Source organism: Musca domestica, unplaced genomic scaffold (genome assembly GCF_030504385.1).
Source record: "Musca domestica strain aabys unplaced genomic scaffold, Musca_domestica.polishedcontigs.V.1.1 5, whole genome shotgun sequence".
NCBI lineage: Eukaryota > Metazoa > Arthropoda > Insecta > Diptera > Muscidae > Musca > Musca domestica.
The window spans coordinates 16,321,608-16,334,107 of NW_026712346.1; the positions used below are offsets into that span (position 1 = coordinate 16,321,608).

Genomic DNA, 12,500 nt, shown 5'->3' on the forward strand with positions numbered 1-12,500 from the left:
GATCGTCTTCAAGGACCCTACTGAAATCCCACCCCGCCCCTCCATACGTAATACCCATATTGCTAAACATCTAATGTCATTATAGTAACTGGCATTCCGTCAGTATATGCACCCAGTCCTCGGTCATCCCGCACCCACATAAATCCGTCTGGGCAAGGCCTCTCTTATGCAAAAATGCATTGAGAGAGCCATGCCCCGTCAGTAAGAAACCAGTACTTAAGCCGAAGCGAAAGTCTGGCCGGTCCAGTACGAACGTTGCGTCACGAATAAATTCGTACGTCACCCTTCCCTTGTCACTGTCCGTCCACCTTGTCCTCCAAAAATTAACAACGCACTCCCGAAGGAGCGCCTTGTACCGCCTAATATCCCCATCTGCCAGATCAGAAGGGCTGAGCCAGTTCTCATCCTCAGCCAGCTGCAAACCGCGTTTCAGCTTATACAGAATAGCCCTACTTCTCACTTCCAGGTCAAGCGGCACGGCGCCAAGCAGCACCTGCAGTGCATCAGTGGACACAGTCCTACACACAGGCAAACACGCTAACATGACGACCCGCTGACACGACAGGAGCTTTTTCCGACCCAACACAGACGCACCGGTTTTGTACCACACAGGAGCCCCATAAGTTGCGCAGGCAACAAACAGGCCTTCATATATGATACGCACGGAACGCCTGCTCAAGCCCCAATCAGTCCGCAAAACACGCCTGACCATTCCCACCACTCTAGTTAGCTTCTCCTTCAGGTGATCAAGGTGCACCAGAAAATTAATCTTTCCTTCATATGGATACCCAAATACTTAATTGTACTTGCGTATCTTATGCCACGTTCACCAGCTCGTATAAGCGGAGGTCGACTATGAGCAAGTCTGCCTTTCAGCATCATCAACGATGTCTTGTCACTCGCAACCTCAACGCCAACTCGATCACTCCATGCTTGGACTATACGCATAGCCTGCTCACCACGAGTCTCTAGCTCAAGGCGAGACTCACCTTCAACCATGATAAGCAAGTCATCCGCATAAGCACAAACCTTGAAGGACGCCGAGAGCTCCCGCAACAGAGGATCCATCATGAGGTTCCAAATAAATGGGCCACAGATGGACCCCTGAGGGCAACCACGTTGGACATCCTTCCAGACCGAAGCACTGGATCCCACGACGCAAGCCTTTCTATCACGAAAGTAGCTTGACCAAAGACCAATTTCCTGGCAACCGATCGCTAACAACCTCGTGAGCACGCTATCCCATAAAAGGAAGTCAAATGCACCCTTAAAATCGACAAAAATGCCAACGACATACTTGGCATTTGACCCGCTCAGGCTATTCTGCACATGCAACCACGCGTCCACAGTACTTCTACCCTCGGTAAAACCGAATTGATGCGGCGATGTACCTTCGGAGTAGCGCTCCTTAAGCCTAGACACCATAATCCTCTCCAGTACTTTTCCAAGAACTGGAAGCAGACTAATGCCCCGATATGAGCGAGGATCACTCCTTACTCTATCTGGCGACTTAAGTAGCACCACCACTCTAGCAATCTTCCACGCACGCGGGAAGTACCCTTGGCTCATGCAGCGGCTAAACACTGACTCGATATACTCAGGCATGACCTTCCAGATGGCTTTATACATCCGACCAGTCATACCGTCGATACCAGGCGACTTTCTGCTTCTAATCCGACAGATACTGTCCGAAACTTCTAACCTTTCCACTGCCGGAGGCTCAGCCAATTCATCAACAAGCGGAGGAAATGTCTGAGTCTCCGAACTGGGAAAGAATGATCCCAACAAAAGCCCTACGCTCTCCCCCCACCCCGAGGTCATTGCCGTAGAGCTGCTACGCAATGCCTGTAGGTCGCCCTGACTACATGACCCACCATGCCGGCACACACGGTATACTTTACCCCATGGATCGTCTTTATTGTCCTGGATAAATCTCCTCCAATTGTCTTCTTTACTCCTAGACAGCTCGTCCTTGTACGTCCTAAGGAAAGCAAGGAACTCAGTTTTACGCTGAGCTAAGTCCTCCGCATTGGTACGTCTAGCCCGTTGGAATCTCTTCCTAAGGCGACTGAGTCTCCTCCGCATCAGACTTAGCTCACGGGTCCACCATTTGACCTTACTTGGTTTAACCTTACGGCGTCTACCAAGGAGCTCGTCATTGACTCCGCTCATCCACTCGTTCAACCTGCTAACCTGGTCATCTATGGTCAGTGCCCTAAGTCCGCTAATGGCATAGCAGCCTCCCTAACACGGTTCGCATATAGGTCCCAGTTCACGTCTCGTTCCTTCCAAGCCCTGAAACGCTCTGTTCCCTGCGTACGTCCCCGCGGCGTGACCACAAGCTCAATGAGATTATGGTCACTAACACCCCAGTCATCAACAACACGCCAGCAAAATTGGTAAACAGTCATTGCTGCCCCATTTGCAGCCGTCACGTCAATGTCGCTAACTCCCGAGGGCCCATCAAAGGTATACAGATCCGAGGGCTCATTCAAAATCTCCGACGCCCCTCGCTAACACCCATTCGCCTAGCATCTCTCCTCGTACGCGATTCTGATGGCCAGAACTATGGCTGGACATCTTCGAGAACCACAGTGAGGAGGATGCATTCGCGTCTAAACCTAGGATAAGCGGACAACTACTCGCAAGGAGTAGTACCGTATCCATATACCTTAAATAGGGCTCCAACGGAGAGCTAAATCTACAATAGATGCTAGCCAACAACATCTTTCCCCCGCCCACTCAACGGACAGACATAACCCCCATTGGCTACTTGAGACAACTGTACAGTCAATGTCACTGTCAACAACAACTATAGCAGAGTCTCCTCCCACGTCAGTAAAGACACGCATCCCCCCCGGAAGCCCCCGCACACACCCATCTCTAACATACGGCTCTTGAATCAACGCGAAGGTTGCACCCATACGGAGAAGCGACTGGCCAAACTCGTGCATCACACTCGCAGACCTCTGGCAGTTATACTGGAGTATCATCATCAATGCCTAGCGTTCGCCCTCGCCGTCAAAGCAGCATACACCGGGCAGCATGCTGACAACATAAATGCCCAGCTGGAGTCCCTTCAACTCGCAATTCCGCAACGATTGGATTCGGACACTCACGCTCATATGCCCAGCCACCACAGCTCCTACAAACTTCTGCTCGCATCCGGCACTCCTTATCCGATGGTCAAACCCAGGCATCGATAGCACGAGGGAACAGGATCCTGCCTCCGCACAATGAAGCGGAACCACTTAATGTAGGCTCCCTCGGCACTCAGCTTCTCTGCTACACGTTCCGAACACTCCAGCACAACATTCACCTTGGACTCCCCCTCACCAGTCCTCCAAGGCCCACTAGACAGGCGCACACTCTTCTTAAACACATCCAGAGTCATTATCTCCGCAAAGTTCAGCTCATAGAGTTCACTCATGAACTCATCCGGCGTTAGTTCAGAATGAACTCTCTGCACAATCACCTTCGGGCCCAGCTTGTCATTTACTGACACCTCCAAACCTACGTCAGCAAATTTGGTGTTGGCAACTATCTTCTCTCTTTCCGCAACAGATGGTGTCCTGATCACTGCCCCTCCATCACGCACCTCCTTTACCTCATGAACCCTCACACCAAGAGTAGGGCCCACTTCATCAACCACCTTTTTCACTACCTCCTTGCTGGATTTCCCTTTCTTCGACCTCACCACCACTGACCAGGTTTCTACTGGCTTTCGAACAGGTACCGCAACAGGCACTGCAGGAACCGCTGCAGACACCACAAGGGGCGCCGCAAAACTGCAACAGAAGGCCCGGAACAGGGCCACACACCACGAGCCGCAACTGCTCAAGCCTCCAACTTCCCCTTCAGCCTCTCATTTTCTACAATGGCTCGCATCAGCATCTCTTCGTATTGCTGGCCAAAGAGATCACCTCCCGTGTCGTTTCAGCGCTGCATTGACTCTCGCACAACAAATCCAGAAGAGAGTCCGTACTCCCTTCATTTCAGCACAGACACCCACCAACAGACTTAGGAGCAGACCTCCTTGCACGAGAGCGGCTAGCCCTCTGCTCTCCTTGCACGCTCACTACCAGATAAATCACCCACTGGTACACGACCACCAGAGACACCAGCACCTGCACCACCCTCACCAGCAACAACAACAGCACACCTCACCAGCCTTCTTCTGCGGAGAACCCAGCTTCTGTCGCTTCGCCTCCTCTCCACCATCCGAACTCTGCTCACTCTCCGTGGCGCAACCTTCGCCCAGCAGGGGAGGCATAAGCTCCGGAGCACCACACCACCCTCACCTCCATGTCCGAGACCTCAGAATTCACCTCCGACATCGACCCACCCTTCTTCTTCCTTTGTGCCTTCGGAGGCATATCCCAGACACACCCAACACACTAATCAACTATTCCCCACCAGATGTCGCAATCGTAGTGTCCAAAACACAATCCAGTCCAAAAACAAAATCAAGCACTCACCGCAGGCAAGGTTTCCAACTCACTACTTACACCAGACAAGTCCAGTGGACACAGCACCAAACACTGGTCCAACCAAGTCTCCTCCAGCAACCAAACACACAATGGCCACGAGACACCAAATCCACACAACTCACTTCCGCGCACTGTATGTTCGTTATGGCGAGACACCTTTGGAATACCCAAGGGATTCCCCACCAACAACTTAATGCAACTGACAGAGTCAGAAAATTTAATATCTGCGTTAAGAGCAGAAAGAAAATTTCGCAAACACTTCACCCGAAATAATTACACTTTTTCAGCTAGGCAAAATATCACGTCTGTTCTCTTCAACGGCTCAACGACAAGTGAGTAGATAGGGACAGTAGGAATCTCGTTAATCCATTCATGCGCGTCACTAATTAGATGACGAGGCATTTGGCTACCTTAAGAGAGTCATAGTTACTCCCGCCGTTTACCCGCGCTTACTTGAATTTCTTCACTTTGACATTCAGAGCACTGGGCAGAAATCACATTGTGTCAACACCCGCTAGGGCCATCACAATGCTTTGTTTTAATTAGACAGTCGGATTCCCCAAGTCCGTGCCAGTTCTGAATTGATTGTTAATTGATAGTCGTTATAATTTAAAGAGTACACACCTTGCGATGCAACCCAATAAATTTTAGCAAGAAAGTTCCACAATTGGTTACATAGCAACTATCCGAGGAACAAGATCCGGAGATCTCTATTTACCCAGAACGAGTACGTAAACCATGTTATTGCTTCCCAATCAAGCCCGACTATCTCAATCTTCAGAGCCAATCCTTATCCCGAAGTTACGGATCTAATTTGCCGACTTCCCTTACCTACATTATTCTATCGACTAGAGACTCTTCACCTTGGAGACCAGCTGCGGATATTGGTACGGCCTGTTGAGAAGTTTGCGTGACCCCACCATAAATTTTCAAGGTCCGAGGAGAAAATATCGACACAACAGTAAATGTCATGCTCTTCTAGTCCATCTACCATATCTCTCTTCGAAAGACTTCCATGGTAGTACGACTATAAAACAGAAAAGAAAACTCTTCCGATACCTCTCGACGGCTTCTTTATGGTCGTTCCTGTTGCCAGGATGAGCACAAGGCCCATATTTAATAACAAACGGATACTCAACAGGTTACGGAATTGGAACCGTATTCCCTTTCGTTCAAAATTATTCAAGTGTTTAATCACACAATTTTGCAATTGTCAATTATAACTTGAAAATTTTCAGCTTTCGCCTTGAACTTAGGACCGACTAACTCGTGATCAACCACTGTTCACACGAAACCCTTCTCCACTTCAGTCCTCCAAGGTCTCATTCGATTATTTGCTACTACCACCAAGATCTGTGCCAATGGCGGCTCCATGCAGGCTTACGCCAAACACTTCCATGCACACCATTGTACCCTCCTACTCACTAAAGTTTCAAAGTTTAAAATCCAACCGAAATTGAATATAAACCATTTACTTTAGCGGTAATGTATAGGTATACAACTTAAGCGCCATCCATTTTAAGGGCTAGTTGCTTCGGCAGGTGAGTTGTTACACACTCCTTAGCGGATTACGACTTCCATGTCCACCGTCCTGCTGTTTTAAGCAACCAACGCCTTTCATGGTATCTGCATGAGTTGTCAATTTGGGCACCGTAACATTACGTTTGGTTCATCCCACAGCGCCAGTTCTGCTTACCAAAAGTGGCCCACTGGGCACATTATATCACAACCACACCTTCATACCAAGAAAGGTGTGGTTCTTACCCATTTAAAGTTTGAGAATAGGTTAAGGTCGTTTCGACCCTAAGGCCTCTAATCATTCGCTTTACCAGATAAGATTATTTTACATAATTTTTAAATGCACCAGCTATCCTGAGGGAAACTTCGGAGGGAACCAGCTACTAGATGGTTCGATTGGTCTTTCGCCCCTATACTCAATTCTGACAATCGATTTGCACGTCAGAACTGTTTCGGTCTTCCATCAGGGTTTCCCCTGACTTCAACCTGATCAAGTATAGTTCACCATCTTTCGGGTCACAGCATATATGCTCAAGGTACGCTCTGGTTAGAGGCATAAATAATATAAATATTATTATGCATAACTGATAGAACGCCCCGGGATTGAATTAATAGACTATAAATAGACTAAAAACTAATCCCATAAAAGTTATGTTAATTTCGCTATTAGGTTTAAATTCCCAATAACTTGCAAATATGTTAGACTCCTTGGTCCGTGTTTCAAGACGGGTCCCGAAGGTATCCTGAATCTTTCGCATTGTAAATCATATAAGCGCATATAATAAACACAAAAATCAAGATTAATGTGCCATTATAGAATACAAGTATTCAAGCGCTATATATAATAGATCTATCAACACTTTATCCAATCGACAGCACTTATTCTATGTTAATACGCAAGCATACTAATTTGAATAAACTTTCGCCATCGATCTTATGATAAATTGTGTATGTTAATAGATTACAATGTCCTTATATGGAAAAAATGCACGCCATTCTCACTATATTATTCATATAGCAATCGTAACGATGAATTTTCCATAATGGATATTCAGGTTCATCGGGCTTAACCTCTAAGCAGTTTCACGTACTTTTTAACTCTCTATTCAGAGTTCTTTTCAACTTTCCCTCACGGTACTTGTTTACTATCGGTCTCATGGTTATATTTAGTTTTAGATGGAGTTTACCACCCACTTAGTGCTGCACTATCAAGCAACACGACTCTTTGGAAATGTTCTCTAGTAATCATTAACGTTATACGGGCCTGGCACCCTCTATGGGTAAATGGCCTCATTTAAGAAGGACTTAAATCGTTAATTTCTCATACTAGAAATTGAACACTCCATACACTGCATCTCACATTTGCCATAAAGACAAAGTGACTTAGTGCTGAACTCTTTCCTTTTCGCTCGCCGCTACTAAGGAAATCCTTGTTAGTTTCTTTTCCTCCCCTCATTAATATGCTTAAATTCAGGGGGTAGTCCCATATGAGTTGAGGTTGTATAAAACAGATACTATTCAGTAGTTATACATTAAATAGAAACACCATCATTTTCAAATGAAAAAAATCCTTTCTTTTCGGTATATGAAATTTTCGTTTTTCAATTCAAAAGAGACAATTCTAGTTTCATAAAAAAATCATTTTATGCTAGACCTTCCTCAATCGATTGAAAAAAATATATAAGTATTTGAGAAAATACTAGGATTTTTTCAATGAGGTATTCTATCTTGACTATTAATATTATGAATTCTTTATTCATCATCAAATGATGAACAGAATCCAGTAATATAACATGTGCTCAAAACACAAATCATTTGATGATTTGATTATTTAAGCAACTTATTTAGCATAGTCTTACAACCCTCAACCATATGTAGTCCAAGCAGCACTCTAAAATTAATTAAAGTACCTTACAGCATGGACTGCGATATGCGTTCAAAATGTCGATGTTCATGTGTCCTGCAGTTCACACGATGACGCACAGTTTGCTGCGTTCTTCATCGACCCATGAGCCGAGTGATCCACCGCTTAGAGTGATAATTTATTTTGTGTTTTGTGTATACAGTCAAAATTGTTTTTATTGAAAGAAATCAAAAATACACCAAAATGAATTGGCATATATCAATTTCTTCAATAAGTTATGTTTTTTATACATACAATTTATGTTGCGAATGTCTTAGTCCAAACAACCGCTTGACATCGACATTCTCCACTCGGTGGTATATGTCGAGCAAACAGAAGAAGGACATTAACTTATATTAAATATAAGTACAACTGTAATTGTATGTTTTTGTTATGCAATGTATGTATTCGATCAATGAAGATCAAAACAGTACACTGAGTATAATCGAATAGTTGCATGGAATAATTAAATTCTTTACAACTATGCCAATGTATGATTTTATATTCTTTCGAATTGTAAACCAGTACATTGAAAAAAGATTATGATTGGTCTTCTTCTTTCTTGTTTTTAAACTTTATTTCCAAATTTCTTCTATGCAGAAGAAAATATGGAGAATAAAAGTTTGTTGTTGTTATACGGTTGGAACACGTTAATGATCCTTCCGCAGGTTCACCTACGGAAACCTTGTTACGACTTTTACTTCCTCTAAATAATCAAGTTCGGTCAACTTTTGCGAAACATCCGTAACACACGAGGCGTTACAGTGATCACGTCCGGAGACCTCACTAAATAATTCAATCGGTAGTAGCGACGGGCGGTGTGTACAAAGGGCAGGGACGTAATCAATGCGAGTTAATGACTCACACTTACTGGGAATTCCAAGTTCATGTGAACAGTTTCAGTTCACAATCCCAAGCATGAAAGTGGTTCAGCGGTTTACCCGGACCTCTCGGTCTAGGAAATACACGTTGATACTTTCATTGTAGCGCGCGTGCAGCCCAGGACATCTAAGGGCATCACAGACCTGTTATTGCTCAATCTCATTATTGCTAGACGCAATTTGTCCATTTAAGAAGCTAGTGTCCTTATAATGGGACAAACCAACAGGTACGGCTCCACTTCTATAAACACATTCAACCACTAACGCATTTTACTGCGGTCGCAGATGAAGGCTATAAAAGCTTCTACACCATAATCCTGAAAGCATCTATTTAATATATTTGAGTCTCGTTCGTTATCGGAATTAACCAGACAAATCACTCCACGAACTAAGAACGGCCATGCACCACCACCCATAGATTCGAGAAAGAGCTATCAATCTGTCTTACACACTTATGTTCGGACCTGGTAAGTTTTCCCGTGTTGAGTCAAATTAAGCCGCAGGCTCCACTCCTGGTGGTGCCCTTCCGTCAATTCCTTTAAGTTTCAGCTTTGCAACCATACTTCCCCCGGAGCCCAAAAGCTTTGGTTTCCCGGGAAGCGACTGAGAGAGCCATGATAGTAGCTACACCCAATTGCTAGCTGGCATCGTTTATGGTTAGAACTAGGGCGGTATCTGATCGCCTTCGAACCTCTAACTTTCGTTCTTGATTAATGAAAACATCTTTGGCAAATGCTTTCGCTTAAGTTAGTCTTACGACGGTCCAAGAATTTCACCTCTCGCGTCGTAATACTAATGCCCCCAAACTGCTTCTATTAATCATTACCTCTTGATCTAAAAACCAATGAAAGTAGAACAGAGGTCTTATTTCATTATTCCATGCACAAAATATTCAGGCATTTGGAGCCTGCTTTAAGCACTCTAATTTGTTCAAAGTAATTGTACCGGCCCACAACAACACTCGATGAAGAGCACTGAAGCAGGTTTAAATAGGAGGAACATACATAAATACAAGTACCTATGCATGTAAGAACTCCACCGGTAATACGCTTACATACATAAGGTATAGTACAAACTACAATTATAGTTGTACTACCCGTATGAAGCACAAGTTCAACTACGAACGTTTTAACCGCAACAACTTTAATATACGCTATTGGAGCTGGAGTTACCGCGGCTGCTGGCACCAGACTTGCCCTCCAATAGGTCCTTGTTAAGGGATTTAAAGTGTACTCATTCCAATTACAGGGCCTCTAATATGAGTCCTGTATTGTTATTTTTCGTCACTACCTCCCCGAGCTGGGAGTGGGTAATTTACGCGCCTGCTGCCTTCCTTAGATGTGGTAGCCGTTTCTCAGGCTCCCTCTCCGGAATCGAACCCTGATTCCCCGTTACCCGTTGCAACCATGGTAGTCCTAGATACTACCATCAAAAGTTGATAGGGCAGACATTTGAAAGATCTGTCGTCGGTACGAGACCATACGATCTGCAAGTTATCTAGAGTTCAACCATATAAACGATCAAAGATCGCTTGGTTTTAGCCTAATAAAAGCACACGTCCCAAAGGTCCGTGTTTATAATGCATGTATTAGCTCTAGAATTACCACAGTTATCCAAGTAACTGTTAACGATCTAAGGAACCATAACTGATATAATGAGCCTTTTGCGGTTTCACTGTTAATTCGTGTGTACTTAGACATGCATGGCTTAATCTTTGAGACAAGCATATAACTACTGGCAGGATCAACCAGAATAATGTTTTGTTTGTATTGTTTTCCATGTTTCAACAACTTAATGAAAAATCAAAACGAAGCCAGCTATATTGCCGCGCAAACGTCTTTAAGATTTTATCAAAAAGATGTATATTGTGGTATTTTTCTCAATATTTTTAGCAATTTATTTCAAATTACTTTGAAACATTGCAGCATAGTATGTTTTTCAACTTACTATACTTGATATTGATATGAAATTAAGAATTTCATATTTTCGTTTTTAGTGCCCCTTATTTATGTGGAGATTTTCGAAAACCATCAAAAATCTCTCCGTGCTATATTAACGAGCCTGCACACATCGACCTGCCGATCGGATAGAGCTCGCTTCCTACCATTCAAGCATTTGGAACGCCTCAACTTAATGAAGCATGCTCATAACAATAGGAAGAATACCATGAATTTTTGTTTGAATTTATAGAATTGGGTGGTGAGAACACGCGAATGCTCTACACAAAACCACTGTATGAAAGAATACTACCAACCAACAACAGGTCGCATTCTACTAGTAGTCAAACCAAACTACCAGTCGACGGACTGCTGCGACATCCATATTCCTTCTAGTGTTATTTCATCACAAAACTCATCGAAATCGCTTGAACAAATCATTAGCAACCACCAAAATGGTGTTTCTAGTCATCGTTCGTGGTCTCCCAATGAGTTGCGATGACTTCGGTACATGGTCATTTTTTCATGAGACGACACGTATACCTATAGATAGTTATGCAGTGCGGTCCGTACAAAATTGCACAATTGAGTATTTGAAAAATCGAATATTCACAAATATTCGAATAAAATATTCAAATATTAAGATATTTGAAAAAGAATTTCTGTTTCATATCACTGGCAATCACGGGCAATTTATTTTAAATGAAGAAAAATTTTTTCTCAACATTTAAAATTTTTTTCATTTTTTCTGGCAATTTATAGAGAAAATCGATGAATAATATATATTATTTTCATCATATTTTATTTCTAAAATATTTATTTATTATCCGATTTCTATGAAATTTTCAGGAATAATTTAGATAGGCATTTTACATTGTTTTATCAAAGAAAATCCACAATATTTACCCATTTCGAATTTCTATGAATATTTTATTGTTTTTAATATATTGAAAAACTACAAAATAAATTCATAAAAAATAGAAAAGTGGAAATATTAATGGAATTCTTTTGGCATAAAAGAGCCCAATGTAGAAGCGATCTTTTATGCCTAGATTTTGGCAATTTACGAGCATTTTTCGATTTTTGGTGAATTTTTTTCCATTTTATAAATATTATTGAAAAATACGAAAAATATTTCTTAAAAATTACACATTGAAATTACCCAAGTTATTTCATTTTATTTTGATAGCATTGATCAATAGCTATCATTTAAGCCGTTTTCTATACTTCTATGTGCATTTTTCGATTTTTCATGAATATTTTTCGATTTTTTTAATATTTTCCAAAAATGGCATAAAAAATTCTTAAAAATCGTACATTGAACAAATTGTAAAAATTTGTTCGGCATAATGTTGCTACATTAAGTAGCGATCATTATGCATCATTTCCTGGCAATTTTCATGTAATTTTCAATTTATTATGATTTTTTCTTGATTTTTATCAACAGTATTAAAGGCGAAAAAATTCATAAAAAATTCAAAATTCTTTTTATGTCTGATATGACTTTATTACAATATAGCTATTCGAAATAGATATTATGTTAGTCAATTCAGACATTTTTCTTTGGCAATTTACGTTTATTTGGTGTATCACCATATTAACTAGGGCGGATGGATATGGTTAGATTTTTATATTTTGGTCTTCTCTTCTTTGGATATGTTCAAATAAGTCACTAGAATGATGACTAGACATTTTGAAACCATTCTGAAGTAAAATACTCCAGCAGCCGTTTAACCCCATTCGAAGAATATAAGCTGTTTTGGATGATTCT

At 42.4% G+C, this 12,500-nt stretch overlaps 2 non-coding genes and 1 pseudogene across 2 annotated transcripts; all 3 read right to left on the bottom strand.

The window, feature by feature from the left end:
* LOC131805295 (large subunit ribosomal RNA) overlaps nucleotides 1-7,509 on the bottom strand; it is a 9,494-nt pseudogene extending 1,985 nt beyond the window's left edge.
* Nucleotides 7,510-7,866: 357 nt separating this feature from the next.
* On the bottom strand, nucleotides 7,867-8,045 carry LOC131805271 (5.8S ribosomal RNA). The gene has a single exon (XR_009343605.1). It is a non-coding gene; the product is annotated as a 5.8S ribosomal RNA (ribosomal RNA).
* A 517-nt stretch (nucleotides 8,046-8,562) lies between these two features.
* Nucleotides 8,563-10,546, bottom strand: LOC131805283 (small subunit ribosomal RNA). Its single transcript, XR_009343616.1, has one exon. It is a non-coding gene; the product is annotated as a small subunit ribosomal RNA (ribosomal RNA).
* Between the last annotated feature and the right edge of the window lie 1,954 nt (nucleotides 10,547-12,500).